General features: G+C 36.2%; 1 pseudogene; it reads right to left on the reverse strand.

Moving 5' to 3' along the window:
• Window positions 1-9,121, reverse strand: part of LOC113043140 (zinc finger CCHC domain-containing protein 14-like) — a 28,041-nt pseudogene extending 18,920 nt beyond the window's left edge.
• Between the last annotated feature and the right edge of the window lie 350 nt (window positions 9,122-9,471).

Genomic DNA, 9,471 nt, shown 5'->3' on the forward strand with positions numbered 1-9,471 from the left:
CAGCAGACAAAACAACAGTCTGTCCGACCTGCTGCGTACAGTCAAACCGCACTTGATTCGAATGGCCAGCACCTCCAGCACACCCACTGAGCACAAAACCCTGCCTGAATAAACATTTCCATTATGTTATGGTATAGACATGCAATGAATGGAGCAATTTGACCCCTACTGCTGAGGTCATAAGAATATATACACAACCAACCATATCTTTAGCTGCAGGCATCTTATTCTATCACTGAATCTGTGCATACACATATATACATACAGGTGCTGGTCATATAATTAGAATATAATCAAAAAGTTGATTTATTTCACTAATTCAAAAAGTGAAACATGTATATTATATTCATTCTTTACACACAGACTGATATATTTCATACGTTTATTTCTTTTAATTTTGATGCTTATAACTGACAACTAAGGAAAGTAGATGCATTTAGGAATCTTTAAGATTACTTACAACTGAACAGCAACGTATTTTATAGACGACTGCTTCGTAAACCTAGGAGAGGAGGTAAATCTGACTTTGCTACCACAATCAGCAGTTTCTGAATCATCTACTGTATTATGTTTTAATTTTTTATTTAAGTATATGCTATTGAATGTTCAAATGCAGATTTTTGCACGTCACGCATGTGTGTGTGTGTGTGTGTGTGTGTGTGTGAGAGAGAGAGTGAGAGAGAGAGAGGGAGAGGGAGAGAGAGAAAGAGAGTGGTCACACAGTGGAGTCAGTTGTTTTAACCGTCCGTGGCTTGTGTACTGCAAACACATATGAGCTTCATCACTGTGTCTGTCACACCACTCGGTTCCTCTTTCAGCTTGAATTGTTGGTAAAACTAAGGACATGATTAACTGTTTTAATTTTATTTTGAAAGATGAAGCTTGCGATTATGGAAAGGGGCGTTACATTTCCAACGAGTGCTTGTGGTGTTCGGCCAATCACAATGCACTGGGTCAGTTGGCCAATCAGAGCAGACTGCACTTGTCGGAAGGAGGGACTTTGTAGAAAATGACACGTTTGAGAGAAGCGGGGCATTTAGGACCTACAATAATGTACAGTATTTGAAATATAATGTATTTTTTTTTAACATTAAAGCATGTCAACGTATTCTTACACCAAATACACAAAATAATGATCTTTAAAAAAAGCATCATATGACGCCTTTAATCATTAAGATATTTACCACATCCTACTGTCAGTTTTAATTAATTATTAAGAGTAAAATTTCATTAAATAAATAATTTCATATTTACATAGTAATAATAATATAATAAATCAAATAAATTATTAAAAATGACAATTGTGTCATCATTTACTCACCTCATTTCCAAAGAGTATATGAAATTTCATTAAACAAAATATTTCTTGCTGAAGCTACTTTTTGTTTCATGCTTTACATAACAATGACTTTAAATTAACTTTTGGGAGAAGTTTCTCAGCCAATTTTGATATGCGATTAATTTATCACCACATCATGTAATTAATTAATTACAAATTGTAATCGCTTACCAGCTCTCTCTCTCTCTCTATCTCTCTATATATACACACACACACACACACACACACACACACACACACAAATGTACTTTTCATTTAATATAATATAATATAAAAAATGTAAAAAATTTAAATGTAGAAATACAGAATTCTGATTATACAGGAATAAAATACTGAAATAAACAGAGAATGTGCATGACACTCTGAAATGCACGTCTTTCTGATAAACGAGCAGTTTGTGGACTCCTTAGTGTGTGAATGTGACATCTGGTGCTATTGCTGACTGAGCCAACAGCAAGAAAAAACAGGACCAAAAATATAGACTTATGCTCACAACAGAGCATAACTCATGAAATGACAGCACACACATCCTGAGCAAAACTTGTGTGGACATGCGAGTCTGGGTAAGATATAGTAGGTTGTGTCTCTAATGTTCTCCTAAGGATTAAAATAGAAAACTACAGTCTTTCACTTACACACAAACCAAGAAATACACTGGAAAAGTGCCTGGCCAAAATTTTCCATCAAGCCTGAGGCAAACTCTCTCATGTTCCACTAGTTGAGAATGCAAACTCTGGGGACTTATATGAACCCTGTATTTACAGTCTGTCCACAATAATACACAGAGTTCACACAGAGTGCAACAGCAAGTGATCAAAAATCTCATAACTAAAAATCCATTAAACCTGCAGCAAGGATCAATCTTCAACCGGATATGAGAAACATAATGCCCGGATTTCATGTAGAATGCAGTTTGATTTTAATAAAAATAGAAAAACAAACTGCATTTCAGATCAGATGTTAAAACACTGGAAGCGAATCAGGTGCATGCTTTAAAAAATTACAAATTGCAAAATCATAATCAGACTATATTTGTTAGCAAAGCAAAAATAAACAAAACAGCTGTTCATAGTCTGTCAGCAATGTAAGTTACTCAATATTATACAAAGTTTTATTTTTTTATTTAGTACAATGGCACTCTTGCTTGTGTGATAATGCATATTCAGTCTTTGTAGATCTGTGTGTGGCTATCGATTTAATCCCCACAAAAAACATTCTTCCTGATACAATTTTAGAGCCATTGTTTAGTGTGAAGGATGCTGCGCTTGGCAAAACAAAACCCCACACTTGATTTCTGCCAAAAGCCTCACCCATCAAATGATATGACTATGGAAAATAACAAATAAATGTGTAAATTGTCTTTCTTAGGTCTTGCCTGAAATCGTAGAATCAAGTTTTCAAGACAACGTGCAAACCAATAAAAAAAAGACAACACATTCAATAATTATGACTGATGCATTAAACATTGGTTTATGGTTTTAAAATGAATGTGGCCTTGTTTTAGACAAAATAATTTGGCTACAAACCATTTTGTCTAAACCTTTCAACAACACAGTTTTTGTTACATTGAAAATGTTTGCAGGTAACCCAAGCAAATTTTAATAATTTCATGTTTTTTTCCCCTCTCATCTTCCCACATTCTGTAATTTTATATGCTAAACACTAAAATCAACCCCCTATATGCCATATATTATTGCTTACTAAAAAATAAAAGTATTATGAAAATTTTGAAGTAATTGAAATAAAGCTGAAATAAAATATAAAAAATAATTTAAAAAAATTAACAGTTGAAATATTGCACTAAAATAAAGGAACTGAAAATAATTCAAAACTACTAAAATAAGTTTTTATCAATATCTTCCACCAGCTGTCTCACATGAATGAAAAGATTCGGTTTAAGAGATTTCAGCGTGTGCAGTTTGTTCCAGCTTCTGTATTAGAATCTGTCTTTTTTTAGCCAAGTTCTAGCATTAAGACCATAGGATGACTGACCCTGTTTTGCAAATAACATCACAGAGTGTGTTTGTGAATCCAAAGTTGTGGAACTCACCTTTGCAGGGTTTTTCGACATGCACTTTGAGTGGCATTTCCTGACACAAGAGTGACTGACTTGGCAGCGTGACCTCAGGACTCAAGCCTTCATCCGTCTGACCTCCTGTGACCTCCCGTTGCACGTTCTGGAAAAAGAGGTCAAAGTTCAAATATATGTTAGAATTAAAAGTGGACACGTGTATTTTGTCCAGTCACAGTTGTTACACTTATTTAATTTAATCTGACAGCACATCAGCCTGCTTTTTTAGATCACTCCATATGGATTCTATATGTTAAAGGCCCTTTCACACCAAAGACGATAACTAAAAAGATAACTATATTAGCGTGTGGTGTGGACTCTGCTATTCTTTAATGTTGAGAACAATTTTTGAACTATATCTTTATTTTTATAGTTATCGTCCTCGGTGTGAACAGGCCTTTATTCTGCATTACATATTAGAGGTTACTTGCAAAAAGAATACACATGGTTTGTGTCAACCACAATGTGATTGAATTCTGACTGAAGAAAGCATGGAATCATTCAATATCTAGCGAGATTTAGAAATACAACACTTTAAATTAAGAAGACAAGCTTACTGAGTTTTTAAGAGAAACTAAACATCTGAAAACATTTACAGAAACATTTAATTTCTGTCTCAGAGTAAAAAAAAAAAAAGGTAAAAGGAGAGATAAAATAATCTTAAGATTTAAATTTAAGAATTACATTTTCATAAAAAAATATAAGAAATTATAATATACAAATAGAATATAATTTAAAAAATTTAAATAAAGAGATTTAAACTAAATAAATGCATAAAAAATAAACAATTTTAATTATTAGATGTAAAATCACTCTTTGAGATACAAATTTGCGATTAAGATAAACTGAATCACAATTGCAAGATGTGTCACCTGTAAATGTATAATTACGAGAAGTTGCGATTGTTATATAAAACTTATTTTTTTCACTCTGAAGCAGAAGGAAGCTTCCATACACATTACAACAAATAATAAAAAAGTTTGTACTAAGATCAGGCACTACATAGTTTTGTTACCGTGTTTGGTCAAATCTTGATGCTCAATGAATCAAAACAACTGTCTCTGACTTGCATAAAAAATGAGTCATGAACTTCCTGTTAATAGATGAGTGTTCTATAATTAGTCATCCTGGGCAACTTCGTCTTACATTGTGTAATTTTTCATCACTTTAGAGTAGCACATCTAAGAATTAAATAACATATAAATGCAAATATATTTGACTTTTTAGCTGTGATTCATCAGATAATTAGATTACAAACCAAAAATCCCCATTCTGATCGGCAGGTTCAATAGTTAAATACTTCAGCTCCTCCTCCTTCTTTTTGCTCTGAGGTCACATCTTCCAGCTTGCTAAAACAGAGTAGGAGCAAAAAAGGCCGGTACCACATATGCTAAGCACAGCAGCTAGTAAAAGTCAGCTCTGAAACCAATTAGGGCTGCTGTACAGTCCACCGCTGCCACATCCACATCCCACGCTGCCAAATCGCTGTTGCTCTCTTCCTCTCTTTGAAAAACATGCCCTTCTTTTGAAGAGTCAGCTGAAGTGTGGATCACAACACAAAGGAAATAAGTCCTTGGAATTACCAGCTGGGTAAATCCATTCTTACCAGACAAAGAAGAGCAAGATGAGAAAAGCAAATCAACTGCATTTTTAAGCACTATCTGAATAGCTGTTTTCATGTCAGTTCAAAGTCAGTGTGATATGGCCTTCATTTTACTTTCACAATCAGATATACAGTACTGTATATATATATATATATATATATATATATATATATATATATATATATATATATATATATATATATATATGGCACCCAGATAACTGTTTGGTTACCAACATTCTTCAAAATATAAATATAAAAATATTTTTAATTCTAAAATTTTAAGCAGCACAATCTGTAATTTAATTAAAACAATTGTTAGTAATTAGAATCAAAGCATCAAAAAAAAAAAATGCTTGAGACAAAACAGCATGTGTTTTTGTTGATGTTTAGGCTAGTGTAAAGGGCCTAGGCCTCTTGAAAAAGCAAGCAGTCGAGCTTCCTGATGAATCACAGGAGAGTTACACAGTGGGGCTGATTTAAGCATGGAGAAATGTGCTGAGCTTCAGTTCATGAAAGCCAAAATCAACAAATCACTAAATGGAACCGCCTTCTCTGCCTTCACCGGGTACTTTCCCACTACACCCATTCAAGCCCACGTTTCGGCAGCATGTGTGAATGTTATGAGCCCATGTTTGTACAGATAACATGAGATTTACATCTGACAACACAAGGAATCAGCAATTAATATATTAAACATACATCATGAAGTGTTAAAACACCCTAAAGGGCATTTCATCAACTTTCTGCATTTTGGTGGAGTTTTGTTTTAGATTGTACACAGACAAAGATTTCTGCCTGGATTATATAATTATAGAAATTGATATGAGGTATCTTCAAATCCCTCTAATTCCAGTAATTGCTGGTAACAGTAATGGTTACAGTTAAAAAGAAACAAATGCACACACGAACTAATTTCTGAAAGATTATGTGACACTGAAGAATTAAGTAATGGCTGCCTAAAATTCAGCTTTGACATTCCAGTAATAAATTACAGTTTAAAATACATTCAAATACAAAGCAGTTCCTCTTATAAATTGCAATACTATTTCACAATATTAATGTTTTATATTGTACATTTAATCAAATAAATACAGCCTTGGAGAGCATAACAGCCTTTTTTCAAAAACAGTGAGGGCATTTTACCACAGATTCTGGTTAGGTTTCCAATCAGGTTCCTTACCCAAATTGGCAAAGAGCATATTTTCTAGATTTGTCTATCAAACCTCAACACCAATTACGAAGAAAAGTGGTGTGGTTCCTGTCATTGCGACATTATCTTAGTCGTTGCCATGCCATTCGTAATTCATGCATAGACATGTCACGAACAAGAAGACAAAATGCAAGAAAATTTCACACATCCTAGTTTTGTGAAGTGGATTGAATGACACCAGCTAAGAGCAAATACATTTAAATTACATAGCAGCTGTGCAATGCAATACTCTTCAGAACTTTGTGTGCACCATGTCAGCAAATATAATGTGATTTTGACATTTATTTATTCAAGAATTGCTGCATAATATCATATTCTATAATGAAAGGGTTTTGTTATTGTAAGAACAAATGTCTTGCTGCTTCTGTCACTGTTTTCAAAGCACATTTGTTGACTCACCAAGCTGACATTTTTGAGTTACAGCATAATTATACGTTTGTAATTCAACATTACACACTGGGTTTAAACAAGTGCAAGTGTGAGTCTTATGTTACAGTAAAGGCTTTGATTTGTTGAGATCACTCCTGAACCCCCAGGAGAGTATGGAACAGATTCAAAAAGATAGTAAACACTCCTCAGTTGTGAGTCATGTGACTTCTCATGAATTGCTTGTCTTTGCCAGATGACCCCAGTTCATTACTCCTGGTGCTCCCCATAGATACTGTTGAATAAATCAGGTTTGACTTGTGTATCTTGGGGTGTATGGCTTAGTATTTACAGATCAAGGCTAGTAAGCAAAAGGTTGAGGGTTCAAAATCCCCAAGGAGTGATCTATGAACCATCAGCATTGCTGAACTAAAACACTTAACCCCAGGTTGCACTGAGGGGACAGTGCATGCTGCTTTGGATAAATGTATTTGTCCCAGTTGGCCCCAGTAGCCTCATGGTTAGTGCACTGACACACAGTGCAACTGTGCTTTCTAACACCCAAGTTCAATTCCCATCTTTTGACGCTCCCCTCTCTTTACACCAACCACTTTGAAGATGTGATAAAACAGAAGTTCTGAGAATATTCCCTGTTAGCTGAGAACCAACCACTCGGCTCAGTGGTAAAGTATTGCATTAACAGTGGAAAAGGTTGTGGGTTCGATTCCCAGGCAACACATGTTAGGTAAAAAAATGTTACCCTGAATGCACTGTAAATTGCTTTGGATTAAAGTGTCTGCTAAATGCATACATTTTCATTTTCATTTATATCCAAATGTAACAGATATTGAAAAAGAAACAATGCAGCACAGAAAACTGGTTCTATACTTCCATTGGTGATTGGATTTTGCGATGTGGGCCTTGCACTCAAAAGAGAAGACAGATTAGGGGCGGGGTTTAAATTGAATAAATGATTGGAGAAGACATCAGACTGGAATATGTCAGAGGGGGTCTGATATTTTCACCAGAAGATGCAGTTATGATTATTTTGCGTCAACATTACGAGATCAAAAAAAATAAAATAAAAAATAAAAAAAAGAACATGGATAAAACATAAAACTGCATTTAGAAAATAGAGTGAATTTTATGCCTATTTGAAATAATTCTCACCTTGCAGCATGGACATCCGACCTGGCAGGAGCTGAAGGTGGATGTTGTAATTTGGGAAGAGCAGGTCGGGGTCGAGCTCACGTTTGGGAGCTCAGCAGCGCTGGCCCCGCCCCCGTGTGACGTCGACTGCGCCTCACCAACTGTCACCTGAAGGATCTCCTGGATCTGTGTCAACTCTTGCCTCAGCACCTGCTTTTGATGAAAACTAAAGGCGGGATGGTTCGAAGCCATGGTGAAGAGGAGCAGAAACTGCTCTCCCGTCTGGCCATCGTTAAGCTGAAGTCCGTAGTTATTAATGATGGTGTCTATGTGAGTGAGGGTCCTAAACAAAACTCCCGCTGCTACGCGGTTGTCCGATATGAGGAGCGCGAGAGAGACGAGCAGCTTGCTCCTAACGACTTCATCTGTGATGTTGGTCAGGTTGGCGAGGTCAGCTGGGTTGTTAGCTTTGATTTCTGCATCTCTCAGAGAGTGGTAGTCTTTTCGCGCAAGGTCTTCCAAACATGAGCCGAGGAAGCGCAGCTCAATGGGGACGCAGAGGTCCAAAAGGCCGCAGAGAAACTCAGCCCTCTGCGCCGAACTCAACGCGGAGAACCAGCGGTAAACCTCCTCTCTCTGAACAAAGCATCTGTTCTCAACCATCTTAGACAGCACTCGTAACATGCATCAGATATTAAAAACAAAGTTAATACAGCATGTATCGATGGCCTTTATAAACTTTACAAACTTCCAAATCATTCACTGACGTAAACATCCATGAATTTATAGGCAGTTGTCAGTCTGTGCGTCTCAGAACCCCTCAAAGAAGACATACTACATAGTTTCCTTCGCGTTTTATATGCCTGAGATTGCATTATCTCATTAAAACCTATTAGGATATTGAAGAAACAAATTGTGTTTACTGTAACGTTACGTTAATCCCAGACGCGCGGCGGCGCAGCCCCTCTGCCCGCCCGAGTCTCTCCTTTTTCGGCCAGCACCCCTTCGTGATCCCCACGTCAGCCAGTTATTCAATAGACTCCAGGACACGTTATAAAACAAGTACATTTCTTTCAGATCTTCTGGTATCCATTAGACCGATTTGTCCAGATGAAACTATCGCAATTCCCGTACACACACAAAGGAAACGTCGTCGGGCAAAAAACATTTTGAGTAGAAAACTCCCCAATTTTAACAGTTTGACTGGTCGAATGGATGTCAATATAACCATATATTCCTTCGTCGGACGCTGAAGTAACGTTTTTTACTTAACTTTATCCGCTGCTTTATTTGCATTCACTCGAGTGAATTAATCAACGGTTTGTTTGCCAATCATTATCCTGTTGTGAAGTCGAGTAAGGCAAACTGAGTGTAGTTGACTATCCCGAACTTCACGCAAACCCCACCCACGGTGAATTTCATTGGATGAACAGCTTGTCAGTAATAATATTCTGCATAATACATCTGCGCTGTGATTGGTCAAAGCGACATTCTTGTGTATCTCTCAAGCGTCTGCGGTCATATTTGATGTAGACTGTAAAATAGCCTATTGTATGATTTAAAGCGATAGGTTACATTAACTTAACATACGCTCGTAAATGAATTTATAAACTTGAGGTAAATTTATTTAAATTGTATAAAATAGTAAGAATTATTACTCTGGTGGTGGTAGAACAGGAAACCCCATTTTGAAGTTTGCCTTTGGCTGGTAAGTTAAGTAAATATTGGAA

This window comes from Carassius auratus, chromosome 25 (assembly GCF_003368295.1).
Source record: "Carassius auratus strain Wakin chromosome 25, ASM336829v1, whole genome shotgun sequence".
NCBI lineage: Eukaryota > Metazoa > Chordata > Actinopteri > Cypriniformes > Cyprinidae > Carassius > Carassius auratus.